The sequence below is a fragment of the Vipera ursinii genome (assembly GCF_947247035.1).
Source record: "Vipera ursinii genome assembly, chromosome: 2".
NCBI classification, from domain to species: domain Eukaryota; kingdom Metazoa; phylum Chordata; class Lepidosauria; order Squamata; family Viperidae; genus Vipera; species Vipera ursinii.
The window spans coordinates 170,478,942-170,494,144 of record NC_139513.1 but is presented as its reverse complement, the minus strand read 5'-3'; the positions used below and the strand labels follow the sequence as shown (position 1 = coordinate 170,494,144).

General features: G+C 37.3%; 1 protein-coding gene and 1 long non-coding RNA gene across 3 annotated transcripts in view; one reads left to right on the top strand and one right to left on the bottom strand.

Annotated features, from left to right (window-relative positions):
• Positions 1-15,203, bottom strand: part of LOC310636712 — a 77,584-nt gene that overhangs the window by 50,779 nt on the left and 11,602 nt on the right. Inside the window, exon 3 of one of the 2 annotated variants that reach the window (XR_014491770.1) lies at positions 5,716-5,810. The exons of the other annotated variant lie outside the window; for it this stretch is intronic. This is a non-coding gene — a long non-coding RNA (uncharacterized lncRNA). Of the gene's footprint in view, positions 1-5,715; positions 5,811-15,203 lie in introns of those variants that run through there. 2 annotated transcript variants of the gene reach the window in all.
• WNK3 (WNK lysine deficient protein kinase 3) overlaps positions 12,026-15,203 on the top strand; it is a 94,239-nt gene continuing 91,061 nt past the window's right edge. The window contains exon 1 of the mRNA XM_083356718.1: positions 12,026-12,141. The gene's annotated coding sequence lies outside the window, so the exon portion shown is untranslated. The remainder of the gene's footprint in view (positions 12,142-15,203) is intronic.

Here is a 15,203-nt window from a genome sequence, read left to right as displayed (position 1 = left end):
CAGCATGCGTGGAGGACTTGGCTGTGGACTTACATGAAGGGCTGTACTGTACTCTGCCAGCTCTGTTCAGTTTTGGTACATAAAACAACTCTTAAATTCCATAGATACACACTCCAGTCTTTAGTGGTTGACTCTTAAGGCAGGAATGTCAAACTGCCAGCCCACAGGCCAGATGCCTCATGGCAAAACCGCACCCACCCCATTGCCGGCAATGGAAAAAAAGTCACGATACATCTCAACACATCACGTGACATTATGAGTTTGGTACCCCTGCTATAAGGGATAAAACAAAAACCATGTGGACCCTGAAAGCTGAGGTTTACCTCTTTGGAACTATGAAATGGTATGAGTTAATGAACTGAAAGGACTTACTTTTACCTCAGAGAGCAATGAAAGGATACCGGTTTACATCTTGACAGCAGCCAGTTGCTAGGAATATATTCCCTACTTTCCTTTCTGGAGTGGATACATGTAGTCCTCGAATTACCACAACAATTGAGCCCCACGTTTCTGCTGCTAAGTGAAACATTTGTTAAGTGAGTTTTGCCCCATTTTATAATCTTTCTTGCCACAGTTGTTAAGTGAATTGGTGCAGTTAAGTTAGTAATACGGTTGTTAAGTGAATCCGGCTGCCCCATTGACTCTGCTTGTCAGAACTTAGCAAAACGTGATCACATGACCCACATGTGACCAAAGGGGTGCTGCAATAGCCATAACTAAAAAATGGTCATGTCACTTTTTCCAGTACCGTTGTAATTTTGAACGGTCACTAAATGAACTTGTAAATCGATGACTACCTGTATAATGTCTAGGTAATTCTACTGTATCTACCCATTTATTATATACAATGTTCTATTTGCTGCTCAGTAATGGGATTTACTGCTTTGTTAAAAAAAAGACATGCATGAAAGTTTTTTTTTTAAATTCAGAATACCTCATTAGCTTATTGTGGGTTTTTTTTTTAAAAAAAATGATGTTTCAGCATTGTAGAAATGAAAATGTTTGGCATATTCTTTGTAGAATTGCAGATTAAAATATGTATGATACAGTATTGCCTTAGATAGTTAGACACTGCAGAGATTTCTCCCCCAACAAATAATCACATAATATAAAATAAGCAATAATTCAGTTTGCACAACATGTCAACCGATGAGAAATTGGTCCATAGTTTATTGACCTAATTGTCTGAGTTCTACAGTACATTGAAACTTAATGATGATTTATTTGGCTCAATTTTCTGGATTAGCATAACACATAAAACCATCAACTAACCCTGCAGGTTAGAATTTTGGACAGCATATTAGGATAAAATATAGTTGGCTAATTAATTGATGAATTCATTATCTAAAGTTTACAATATAAGGGATTTCATATCACTTTCATTTTCATATCCATTTTATTTTCATTTCATACATTTTGGAATGTGTGGTACTAACCTACTGTTTGCATAAACGTATCTTATTTTCTTGTCCACAATGTTGGAGTGTTTTTCATATGTGTCAAAGTCTTCTAGATAATCCAAATAAGAAACCAAAACCATGAATGCTAACATTAACTTTATTGTGAGGTTACAGTAACAGAATCTTGCAAGTCTGAAAGACATCTCTCCTTGGTTGCTTTTGTTTTCAATGGAACTAGAAAAGGTCCTTCTGAGATAGTTACCATGCCCCCATTCTTTCCATCTGCTGAAATGTCTAATTTTACTGTTGCCCTGGCTGTAATTCTTCCTCATTTTGCCTCTCAAGGACATTCACACAAACCATTACAAGAGAATGCTCCTATAAGCCAATCATTGCACACTGACTGATAAGATCATCCATAGCAGTGTTTCCAAACAGTGATGTGTGTCTCACATAAAGCACACATGTAATCTGTGGGAGACAAGTTACAGTTGCAAGAAAAAGTATGTGAACCCTTTGGGATTACGTGGAGTTTTGCATGAATTGGCCATAAAATGCGCTCTAAACGTCATGTAAGTCACAACAATAGAAAAACACAATCTGCTTAAAATAATACTACACAAACATTAGCTGTTGTCATGTTTTAATTGAACATAAGATGGAAACATTCACGGTGCAGGGTGGAAAAAGTATGTGAACCCCTAGCCTAATGACTTCTCCAAGAGCTAATTGGAGCCAGGAGCCAACCTTGACTCCAATCAGTGTGATGATATTGGATGTGTTGCTGACAGCTGTCCTGCCCTTTAAAAACACACACCTGTTTTGGGTTTACTGGTCTCAAGAAGCACTGTCTGATGTGATCCATGCCTTGCAGAAAAGAGCTCTCAGAAGACCTACGATCAAGAATTGTTGACTTGCATGAAGCTGGAAAGGGTTACAAAAGTATCTCCAAAAGCCTTGATGTTCATGTGTCCACGGTAAGACAGACTGTCTACAAATGGAGAAAGTTTAGCACTGTTGCTACTCTCCCTAGACGTGGTCGTCCTGTAAAAATGACTGCAAGAGCCCAGCGCATAATGCTTAATGAGGTAAAGAAGAATCCTAGAGTGTCAGCTAAAGACCTACAGAAATCTCTGGCACATGCTAACATTTTTGTTGACACATCTACAATAAGGAAAACATTAAACAAGAATGGAGTACATGGGAGGGCACCACAGAGGAAGCCATTGCTGTCCAAAAAAAATATTGCAGCATGTTTGAAGTTTGCAAAAGAACACCTGGATGTTCCACAGCACTACTGGCAAAATATACTGTGGACAGATGAAACCAAAATTGAGTTGTTTGGGAAAAACACACAACACTATGTGTGGAGAAAAAAAGGCACAGCACACCAACATCAAAACCTCATCCCCACTGTAAAACATGGCAGAGGGAGCATCATGGTTTGGGGCTGCTTTGCTGCCTCAGGGCCTGGACGGATTGTTGTCATTGATGGGAAAATGAATTCCAGAGTTTATCAGGAGATTTTGCAGGAAAACGTACGACCATCTGTCCGCCAACTGAAGCTCCGCAGAGGATGGGTGATGCAACAGGACAATGACCCAAAGCATACAAGTAATTCAACAAAACAATGGCTTCAACAGAACAGAATACGCTTTCTGGACTGGCCCAGTCAGAGTCCTGACCTCAGCCTGATTGAAATGCTGTGGCATGACCTTAAGAGAGCGATTCACACCAGACATCCCAAGAATATTGCTACACTGAAAGAGTTTTGTGAAGAGGAGTGGTCCAAAATTACTCCAGATCGTTGTGCAGGTCTGATCTGCAACTACAGGAAACGTTTGGTTGAGGTTATTGCTGCCAAAGGAGGGTCAACCAGTTATTAAGTCCAAAGGTTCACATACTTTTTCCACCCTGCACTGTGAATGTTTCCATCTTATGTTCAATTAAAACATGACAACAGCTAATGTTTGTGTAGTATTATTTTAAGCAGACTGTGTTTTTCTATTGTTGTGACTTACATGACGTTTAGAGCGCATTTTATGGCCAATTCATGCAAAACTCCACGTAATCCCAAAGGGTTCACATACTTTTTTTTGCAACTGTATATTCGCAAATTAGGCAAGAGAAAGAGGAAAATACTATAGAAAAAGAAGAATAAAACAGTCTGTAATGGAGTATATAGTATTAAAGCAAAAGGATCTGCCGATTAGGTTGTGAAGGGTCTGAATTTAGTGATCAAAATATAACATTTTGCACATTCTCATTTTTTTGGATTTATTTTTAAAAAAATAGGCTTAGGGCAAGCCAGTTTTCACAGTGACAGACATATTTAGTCAGTTATGCTCACATTATTTTACTAATATGTATGTATGTATGTATGTATGTATGTATGTATGTATGTATATAAAGTTCTAGTAAGAAAATCAAGGAGCATAGTAAAAATAAATAGGGCTAGCACCAAACTAATGACCATATGTACCATCACTAGCCTTTAAACTGACAGTAAAGATATTGAAGTGGTGAATAGTTTATATCTTTTTGGATCAACAACCAACAATATAAAGAAGCCTGCAAGCAAAAAATACTCCATAGACTACCACTTGAGTAGCAACAAAAGTCTTAGAATGGATATTCAGATGCTGGGATATATCTATACTTTCTTTTTCTTTTGCTATTTATTTGAACCGATTAGCCACTGAACTCCAAATAGGCACATTTCAGGCAGAATTTTTGGAAACTGAAAGTTGTACTGTGTTACTGTCTTTCTGAAATGCATCTTTTGCTTCCTGCTGGAGCTGATCTTCAGTGTTCAGGTTTTTTAATTGTATAGCACCCAGAGCCATATTTGTGCAATGGGTGGCTATATAAATCTGATAAACTTTTAGAGGGAAGCAGTCCTTTTTACTAGTATTTTAAGATGACAACTGTATATTTTAAGCACTTGTACATTTTTTATAATGTATGTATTTTTGTTTTTTGTTTTTCTTTTTTCTGTTATTTTAAAAGCAATAAAAAATTTATATTAAAAAGATGGCAGTTGTAAACATACTTACAGGCTTGGAGGAGTAGCCAAGATGGTGAAGTGAAAGCACCTAGTGAACAGTGCGCTCTGGTAAATTTCTATTTTTATCTTACATTATCAGACTACTTTTAAAATTACTGGATCCTGTGCATAACTGTATTTGACTAATACTCAAACAACTGGCCAAGAACTGAGAATTGTTTATACATAGGCAGTAAGAGAAAATAACAATATGGGAAAGAGGAAGAAACGACAAAGAATGAATTCTGGCACATACATGCTGCTCAAAACATCTTAGCAACAAAAAATAGATGACCTAACAGAATTTTTTAAAAAGGTAGCTGAAAACTAAAATGTGGGCTTTGACACCACCAACATTGCTTACAGCCTTGGCAAAGTCAAAACCAGGAGTCCAGTAGACAAATGATGAATCCAAGGAGGAGGACAAGAGACACAGTGAACTTTAATCCAGAATTTTAAGCACAGCACAATAAAGATCACAGAGTTGAGATTTGAAAAGTTCTCATTTCTCTCTCTCAGGGATTGAGGACACTAAATAAGCCATGCTGAGCCTCCACCGATAGGCAGAGTTGAGGCACATTGCTCATTAGAGTCTACTCTCCTGCTGGCCAGTTTAACTGCAGAGCTCAGCCCTCTGCTGCATCTTCAAAGCAGGATTCCACCTGGTTGTCCTCTTTCCTTATACCTTTTCCCAGCATTAGAGCCTTCTCCATAGTTAGGAGTCGTAAGTAGCTCCTTCCCAACCCTTCAATATGTAGTACTCCCCAGTCTGACTCTGGGAAGGCACCAGCCAAATCCTCTCTCAATTGATTACGTAATAATTTTCTAGTACCAATTACTTTCTTCAGTATAGTAGTGGTTTCTGGACAATGTTCAAGGAGGTTTCTGGACAATGTTCAAGGACAGGATTCAAAGCCTGGTATACATATGGGTTGTACAAAACATGCCAAATCATAAACCATGGTTAAGAAACTAACATGGCAAGCAACACCAAAGAAATTTCATTTTGTGATAGACGCAGTGGCTCAGTGGGTTAGGACACTGAGCTTGTTGATCAGAAGGTTGGAAGTTTGGCGGGTCGAATCCCGAGTGCCGCGTAACAGAGCGAGCGCCTGTTACTCGTCCCAGCTTCTGCCAACCTAGCAGTTCGAAAGCACGTAAAAATGCAAGTAGAAAAATAGGAACCACTCTGGTGGGAAGGTAACAGCGTTCTGTGCGCCTTTGGCGTCTAGTCATGCTGGCCACATGACCACGGAGATGTCCTTGGACAAGCGCTGGCTCTTCAGCTTTGAAACGGAGATGAGCACCGGCCCCCAGAGTTGGAAACGACTAGCACCCATGTGCGGGGGAACCTTTACCTTTACCTTACTGTGAGAACAAGTTATCATGTTAAGCCAGAATATGGTTTGAGGTTTTTTTGGCAAGAATGTGAGAACATTGCCACTGCACTTTATGTGTCATGGATTATATCTTAGTCAGTGTATTGTGCAAAGAGAGCTGTATAGATTTGACTGCAGACTGATGATAGGATTGCCATTTTCGTACTCCTGATGTAAAACTGTTAAAATAGTTTTCCTGCTCTGCAGATTTCCTATTGAAGACAGTTTTAAACTCTGATTTCCTAGTCTGAAGTATTTTAATATCTTATTTATGGAACAAGAGCTTTGAAGAAGAAAATATATGTTTATTAATTTTCAGAGATAGTTACAATAGGCATAATCTCTAGATTTTTTCCATTTCATGAGAATAGGGAGGAATCAGATTTAGAAATATTGTAGTAAAAATAATTTAAAAATAATCTGCTCTGCCATTTGTTTATATTTTATGCTAAAATATAAAATGTAAAGTAAAATATAAAATAAAATATAAAAGAAACATAAATGTATGTGGTTGCTAGGATTAAAAATGATGATGGCACATAATCAATACTTAACTAGGAACTGGAGACTTAGAATTCATATAGAGGCATATGTACCTTTATTCTCAGAGGTGCTTTGAGCTCCTAGCATTGTATGATTTAATAATTTTCTCCTCAGTAATGTTTTGTTTACCTAGAAAATAAATATATTTTCAAATCTTCATTGTCTAGATTTCCTTTTGAAAACAGATTAACTATCTTCCAATCTAAGTACATAACTTTGTAATAATTTATCAAGCAAAGATTATTTAAAAAATGCTTTGCTGGATGCTACTTTAGATTTAAAATCCTAGAGTGAAAAGATTTGTTCACTTTCTACCTTTGAATTGGTTGTTAATTGATGTAGTGGCATGGTTTGGAGTGAAAATGGAATATTCCAGACGTCTCTGGAACCTTCTGTTTCCAAATTTTTTAAGGTGTAAATATATTTCGTTCCTGGATAAATTTACATACTGCAATTGCTCCTTTTATATAAATTATTACAATTTAAGGGGTTTTTTTTCTACATGTATGCAGATTTTGGCTGAACTTATGGTAGTCAGATATTTCTACAGTATTAATCTTTAATCAGACTACATTAATTAGAGATTGTGTGCGTAAACGACCTACTACACTGCGATCGTATCCACAGCGATGCATGGGAAAAGAACATATTTCTTTGACATCCGGGTAATAATATATCTCTTATCTCCCTCTGTAACAGAAATTAGATGGTTTATCCCAGTAGTTTGCTTCATTAAGACTTTGTTCCTCTATCAACCTTTCTAAGAGGGCTTGCTCTGCTTCCATCTTCCCCTCCCCCTTCTCTCTCTCTCTCTATGTGTGTTTGTGTGTGTGTGTGTGTGTGTGTGTGAGAGAGAGAGAGAGGGTGGGGGGATTCTTTAGAATAGTACAGCCCGGAGTAGAGGAGAGGATTGTTCTTCACCTGCTTATAAGGTTCCCCATTACCCGGAAGTTCTTGTAAGGAGGTGGGGGTCTTTTCTGCCTTGAATGCAGTGAGCATCCTCCAGCTTCTCTTTGCCGCCGTCCATGGGGTTTGTTTGAGAGGAGTCTACGGAGATGGAGAGATGCATCCCCCTTGGCGTTGACCCAAACCTTATACATTTGGGTAAGGAGGGGAGGTAGAAAGATTTTTCCCTCCTAAAAGCGGGTGGGTAGTAATGAGAGAGAGAGCGGAAGAAGAAGAAGAAGAGGAGGGGTGCCTGGGCGGCTTTTGTGCATGTGATTACAGTATGTCTGGATGGATTGCCATGCTGAACGCTGCTGCTGCTTAGAATGCTGGTCGTTGGAGCAGAAAATGGATTCAGCCTGGGATTTATATTATTAAGTACCAGTAATTTGTGTGTTAATTTCCATAAGATCAATTGGACTTAGTCCTTAGGAAGTATGTGTAGATTTTGTATTAACAAGGATTTTTTTTCCGGGGGGGGTGATTAGTTGGGGAATTGGGATGGACAAAAAACTCTAGGATTTCAATTATGAATGGTGTTGGGTGTTGGGAAGACAGGTGTGTGTGAGTCAGGGTGGATGGAATTTCTTTGTAGAGTGAATCGTGTTCAGAGAGGATGAGGTAGGGAGACAAAACGAACTAGTGTTTTATTGAACGAACGTGTTTTATTTAGTGTGCATGAAGAAAATGTGTGTGTAAAGCTGTGGAGATTTGAATGGGCTAGACAGAAGAGAAGGAAACTTTGCTTTTAAAAAAAATTATTTGTACCTTTGCTTTACATTTACCTTTCCTTTGTACCTTTGTATATGATTTTTAATATTGATTGCACATCCCTGCCCTGATGTGATTTTAACCCCATGCTGCAGGGTTTCTTTTGTTTTAAATACCTTGTGGCTATGTATTTCTTCCACCCCTAGAAATTTTGCAAACTAGATTCATCAGTGGGGTTCTTTTCCCACAGAGTGCTATATGTTAAAATTATCTTTATTTTAAAATAACTGTGCCTAAAGTTCTAAAATAGTTACTAGGAGCCAGTGAGTTTTATGATTAAATACACATAAGAGTATTCTTTTTAAATATATTCAGTGAATTTACTTTTAATTTTTAATTTTAACAAATGTTGATCCTGTCCATTTAGGGAATCTCTCTGTGGCTGGTCTCTAAAATGAAGTACGTAGTTAACTTGACTCTAGCATTTTAAATTTTTATTTAGAACTATTCGATGTAATTATTTATCAAATCTGTAATTTATGTTGCCTCCCTGGTAATTGATAAATCCCTTGGGCTGTGGATAAATATAATGGGTGATTTAACACAAAATGATTCAATCAGACACATCCACATTTCTTAATTTTGAGTTATGCCTTGAGATTGTACAAAGGGAATTTAAAGGAGTGAGGGATATATGCTACCTATATCACATTCCGAAATGTTTCTGTTGCTGCTGGTGAAATCATTTGTGAACTCAGCTGTAAATGTTAGTATCTGGGTCAGGCGCCCTATGGTAGATAAATCTGGCTACTTGTATTTTTGCTTTAGAAAGGTATAACGCATAGATCAGGAATTCAGAAAACTCTGATACCTTTAGCAGTATGGAAGAATGTCTGGCAGTGTTTGAAATCACCGGTAGGGGTGGCTGTGGTGTCCCTTAGAAAAGAAATGAAAAACAATTGTCTCCTCATAGCAGAACTTAAACATGATGGGTAAAATGTGATGCGGTTGTCACAGAGGATGCTAGTATCATTCTGGAAGTTCTAGCGATGCTCTGCGTTTCAAAATAATGATTTTATGCCAGCCATTCAGAGGAAATTTATCCCCTCTATCCATGCATAGCTTCTCTGTTACTTTGTAAATAGCAGGGCATGTATAATGCATCACTGTATAGAACAGAAACTAAACAGAAAAATTACAATTATTTTTAGACTGTTGTCATATATGGGTTAAATAAAACTCATCTGCCTTCCATGTATCTTTTTAAAGTCAGCTGTTGTACATTAGCAGCAGTCCAGAAAATTTTGACTTGTAGCTGAACCCAAATGCTGCTGTTGGCCAAAGGCCAGGATTCTTTAAGGAGACAGGATCTTTTACTGAATAATATTAAACAGACATGTCAAACACAAGGCCCGGGGCCCGCGAAGTGGTTTCATGCGGCCCGCGAAGTCATCCTGGAAACAGTGAGGGAACGGCCCCCACTGCCTTGGCCCTGGCCCAGAGACCCTCCTTTTGCCAGAGACCCTCAGATCTGTCCCACTCCTGCCCAGGCCCCCATAGGCACCCTTGATGCCAACGATGTAGAGCTGGCCACGCCCACCCAGTAGGCCATACGCACTCTAGCCACGCCCACCCAGTAGGCCATGCCCACCCTGGCCACACCTACCCGGCCCCCTGAGGGCAACCGCAATGCTGATGCGGCCCTCAATGAAATTGAGTTTGACACCCCTGATATTAAACATCAGAGCTGTACATGTTTTGGAGCTGTTAATCATCATCTTTAACAGCGCTATTTATTTCTAAGTATTAGTAGCAAACGAGAATATTCACAAAAACCTGTGTTAGTTTTGTAGTTAATAGAGATCTTCACCATATGTTTTAGCATCTGTATTTGGTTGCAGCTTTAATTATTTCTAAAACAAGTGCAATGTATTGTTGCTTGAATCCAGTATTTATAGATTTAAATGTATAGCTCAATTAAAAAAATAGCCTGACTCTGTGACAAACTGAACCCCCAAGTAGTGTTAATCACTTAGTCTAGCATGCTGTGTGAATGCAGCTTGTGTAGTTAGTTGATGCTTGAATATGTTATATGAAACCAGAATATTTAGTAAATCATGGATTATTTAACCATACATAAGCACCCCCTGTGGAAACTAAGTACACCTTTTTCAAAGTGAAAATTGGATAATCTCAGCAAACAGGATCAATTCCTGTTATATCAAGGAATATAGAAAGGAATTAAAATTCATTTCTGATTTTTACTTTCAGATAATCAAAATACTGCCTTTTTCTTTTTTGTAGATGCTTTCCTACATACAGTATTTTGCATTTACCCTTTTATTTTGATGTAAATAACTTTGGGCCCTAATATGTATCAGTAGATTTTTTTATTATTATTTTATTTATTATCATTATTAAATAAAGAAAATGGAATGAGTTTTTTTTCCAGGTGGCTTTTAGGTTATATGAGTTCTTTACCATTTCATTTCATTTCATTTATTGGATTTCTATACCGCCCTTCTCCCTAGGGACTCAGGGCGGTTCACAGGGCATATATGAATAGCTATACAAAAATTAAAAGAGAATTAAACCATGCCCAATTAAAATACAGCAATAGTAAAATAATAAAACCAATTAAAAACCCATATTCCCCTTCAGGCCAGACCAGCTAACTCAAACAAGTGGGTCTTCAACCCGCGACGGAAGGATCGGAGGTCTGATGCCATCCGGAGCTCAACCGGCAGTTGGTTCCATAGTGCCGGGGCACCCACAGAGAAGGCCCTCCCCCTGGGGGCCACCAGTCGACATTCATTTAAATATAATTAAATATGTAAGAGAAGTCAACATTATAATGGCTAACAGTCTGTCTACCCTATATTTATGTAATCCCACCCCACTCATTTTGCTGAAAAACTTTTATCCAATTTTAAGCACAGGTAGGTATAAAAAAGAAAAATAGTATTTTGCTAAATGATGGGGTATAAGTTGAAGCTGTTTTAACCCCTAGGAATATCACACTATTAGTTTGTAAACAGTGATGAGGCATGAGATAGCCTTTATACATCTGAAGTGTAATTTTGTAAGGGACTTTATTATAGAATAGAGCTGGAAGGGACCTTGGAGGTCTTCTAGTCCAGCCCCCTGCTGAAGCAGGAGAACTTATACCATTTCAGATAAATGTCTAGTCTCTTCTTAAAAACTTCCAGGGATGGAGCTCCCACGATTTCTGGAGGCTAGCTATTCCACTGGTTAATTGTCCTCACTGTTAGGAAGTTTCTCCTTAATTCCAGGTTGCTTTTCTCTTTGATCAGTTTCCAACCATTGTTTCCTGCCCTGCCCTCTGGTGTTTTGGAGAATAATTTGACCCCCTCTTCTTTGTGGCAGCCCCTTTATGGCAGATGGTAAATGTAACCATTTCTGCCTGAGCTCTTGCAGTCTCCAAGAATGAACTCTTGGAAACATTGGGCTTTCTGTTTTTATACAGAGAGTATACTGTGTAAAATATTTGATGCTCTACAAAATAAAGTTATTTCAGAAATAAATAAAACATTTAAAACATTTCCATCAGTTTAATATCATTTTTATCCCATCATAAAATATTATCTGGTATTTATATGACATTTCCCTGAATGCTCAGATGTGTGTTATAGTAATTGGTATCACAGTAAGTAATAGACATTATTCTAATATTAAAGATGATGTTGAAAGAATGTGGTTGTTAATAGCTAAATAGCAAACCAGTAGCACAGCCTGAATTTGAACTAGAGATTTCTTGATTTAAAATAAGCAGCTTTAATTCACCACAGCAATTTTGAACTTTTTATTTAAAATGTAGAAGTGTCATAAGATCCAGTTACTTTTTGACTTAGCCAGAAATAATGTGGTTAACTAAAAATGTGTTCATGCTTTATGATTATTCATGGTTTTGAACCAGATATTTTTAGATTAGTGCGGTTTAGATGTACTATTTGTTAATGAAGTTCTTGATTTGCTTGTAGAGCTTCTGCTTCTTCCACCTAAGAATACAAATTGGAAACTAATTTCAACCTCAACAATGGAATATTGAATAATTATTGATCAAGCAGGCTGTTTTCTCATCAGGGATTTCTTTAAGGTATGTTAGAAGGAAGTCTTTTTTAAAGTCTGCATTGTTTTCAAAAGTTCTAGGAGCAACCAACAATTGTAGTCTTGTCAGTATTAACTGAGAATATCATCCAGAATGACCATGAATGTAGCAATAAACAATACAACATTTAAACTAAAAGTTGTGATTACACATTTTACTAAATTAGTAAAGATAACTTTTTTCATTCTGTATTAACTGAGCCTTTGCCTAGCAAATGCCTTTCTCTTTAAGCATTGCAGTTACATGTGAGTAAATACTTCTGTTGCATCCCTCCATCTGAGATGCAGTATTGCCTCAAATTATCAAAGATAACTTGAGGCAATACTCAGAAATACTTGAAGTATTAATCATAAGAAGAGGAACAGAATGCCTCTGGGAAGTAAACTACAATACTCCTATGTTTAACATGAGGACCTGGGAAATCCTAAAAATAGGCAGAAATTTAGCAGGAAAATGGCTGAATTATGGTCATATGATTTTTACTCTTTTTTTCAGAAATTTGGGGGAAATGTATAGCTGAAATGAGGCTCCTTGCCATCAAATTTTGGCAATGTAGTCTACTGCGGAGGCCACATGTTTTATGGGTTTAACATTTGAAATTATATTTTCACACAATAGACCTACCTGATATAATATTAACTATTGTTTATTTAATCCAGGTTTTTGCCTCACAAACTATGAATTCAACACAAGTTGGATTTGCACAAATATTGCCCAGTGAGTTAATTAGTGATTTGTTAATATCTGAACATAGTTATTGTTTATTATAGATAAACTGCAGTATACTCTTTGAATTGTGCAAGCCTAAATATACCAGTACTTCCCCCCCCCAGTTACTTTGCATTTGTTTTTCTTCCCAGATTGTATTTTTTGCCTTTCTTTTACTTCTTATAAAAGTGATAAGAGCATTTTCCTTAGCATTGTTTATCTGTTACATTGTTTCAGTTTGGCTAATTTCCTAAAATAGTGCATTGTGCATTGTTAAATAACTAGAATCTCTAGATTGGATTGAATAAAAACAATAGCTCAAAATAAGTATGTAAATAACTTCCAACATGTTAAAGCTTTAGATAATTCTTATTGTACAATATAGTATGCAAACAAAATATTACGTTATTTTTTTTTAAAACTATTGTTTATATGTACAAGTGAGAGGCACTTTGATTTTAAAAGTCAGTGTGGGAATGTCATAGGCTCAGTTGACTTTTGACCTCAAAGGTGAATTGTCGATCACATGTTGTATGTTTGCTCCTGTTAGCATATGCTCTGGATTTCCATTTCAAGTAGCATTAGCAAAAGAGCTGCACCTGTGAATTCACATTTTCTCTTTTTGTAGCAGGTTGGGCGGGAGGCGATTGCTGGACCAGGCTATTAATAATATTTTGTTACAGAGTGGGCGAGTTGTTAAAATTAATTTTCTTAGCATGCTTCAGTTGCTAATTTATTTTAATTTTACCATGTAAAGGTGGCAGAACTAGGTAAAGCAAACATTGATAGAATTTCATGGACTTCTTTGATATCACTTTTCTTTTGTCTTATATGTCAAAAATAGAGAATGATATTCACAGGGAATGAGATTACAAAATGCATGATTTTAGAAATTTTAACTTTAGTTTATGGATTAATATGTTTATTATGTTGTATTATTTATGCTTTTGAATCATTATGGATGCCTGGCAAGTGCCTGGAGTAGCCCCTGCAGTTTTCTTGGCAACGTTTTTCAGAAATAGTTTGCCATTTTTGCTGAATGATTTCTAAATTTGCTGATTGAAAAATGGTCTGAATATGGGATAGTACAAATCTTTGCAATGTAATCTTAAAGAGGGGAGATGGATAATCAGTTTGTAATCACTACCAAGAAGGTCAGAAGTCACTTCTTTAATTATCTTTTTTCTACTTGTAGTGCTTTTTGTACTTTTTCTTTTATCTTTTTTATTCTTTGTAAACTTTATTTTCATGTTTATCTTTTATTTATGTACAAATCTTCAATAAAAATTCTATCTCACAAAAGGAAGTGATTTACCCTTGCTTCTTTTCTGAGGCTTAAAGAAAGTGACTGGCTCAAAATCATCCAGCCGACTTTGTGCCTAATGCAGGACTAGAACTAAGATGCTAGGTTTCTAGCCCGATCCATTAACTATTACTTCCAGTTGGCCTTCTTGATATATTCTACACTATAATAATTGAGGTACCTCAGATGGGCTTACAGAATGTGTGCAAAATCCAGGACCCTTGACTCCCAAGGAATGAAATTTGGGAAAGCTCTGGCTGCTTCAGTGTTACTGGCTTCTGCTGCACTTCTACGTTTCTTCTACTGTCATGTAATCTTCATTTTTAGTGTTTTGAGACAAATTCTCAGCCAGTCTCACAATCCCTTCCTCCCTCCTTCCTCATCCAGCAGCAAACACTAACCGTCCTGCTGGTAAGGGAGATATTTATTTATTTATTTATTTGTATCCTGCCTTTATTATTTTTACAAATAACTAAGGTGGTGAACATATCAAACAGACTTTCTTCCTTCTATTTTCCCCACATTAACAAACCTGTGAGATGGATTGGGCTGAGAGAATGTGACTGGCCGGGAAGTCACACAACTGGTTTCATGCCGAAAGCAGGACTAGAACTCACAGTCTTCTGGAAGCTTTGTACCCTGGTGCCTTAATCACTAGACCAAACTGGCTCTCCAATCCGGTGTTCCCTGCCAGATTCTCACAAGGAAGCTCAATGGGGAAGCCAGCAGAAAGTTAGAAATTGCTCTTGCTTGTTTGCCTGCCTTTCATCATTCTGTTTCTCTGTTTTAAGTAGGGAAATGTCTCTGAAGGGGGATGGATTGTCAAATATTATATTCTGATTAATTTTGTTCTGCATTTAATGAGCACTATCCTATTGTTCTATTCACATTAAAGGATATTTCTACCAAGTCCCCCTTCTGTTTGTAATCCCTGCATTATATCCTACATATTTCCCCAAAAGGCCTTGATAACATGACTGTGCCAACCAGTTTGGGGCCCCAATGGAGGTGTGGCAGTTTGGAGGTGGGTATTAGAGTA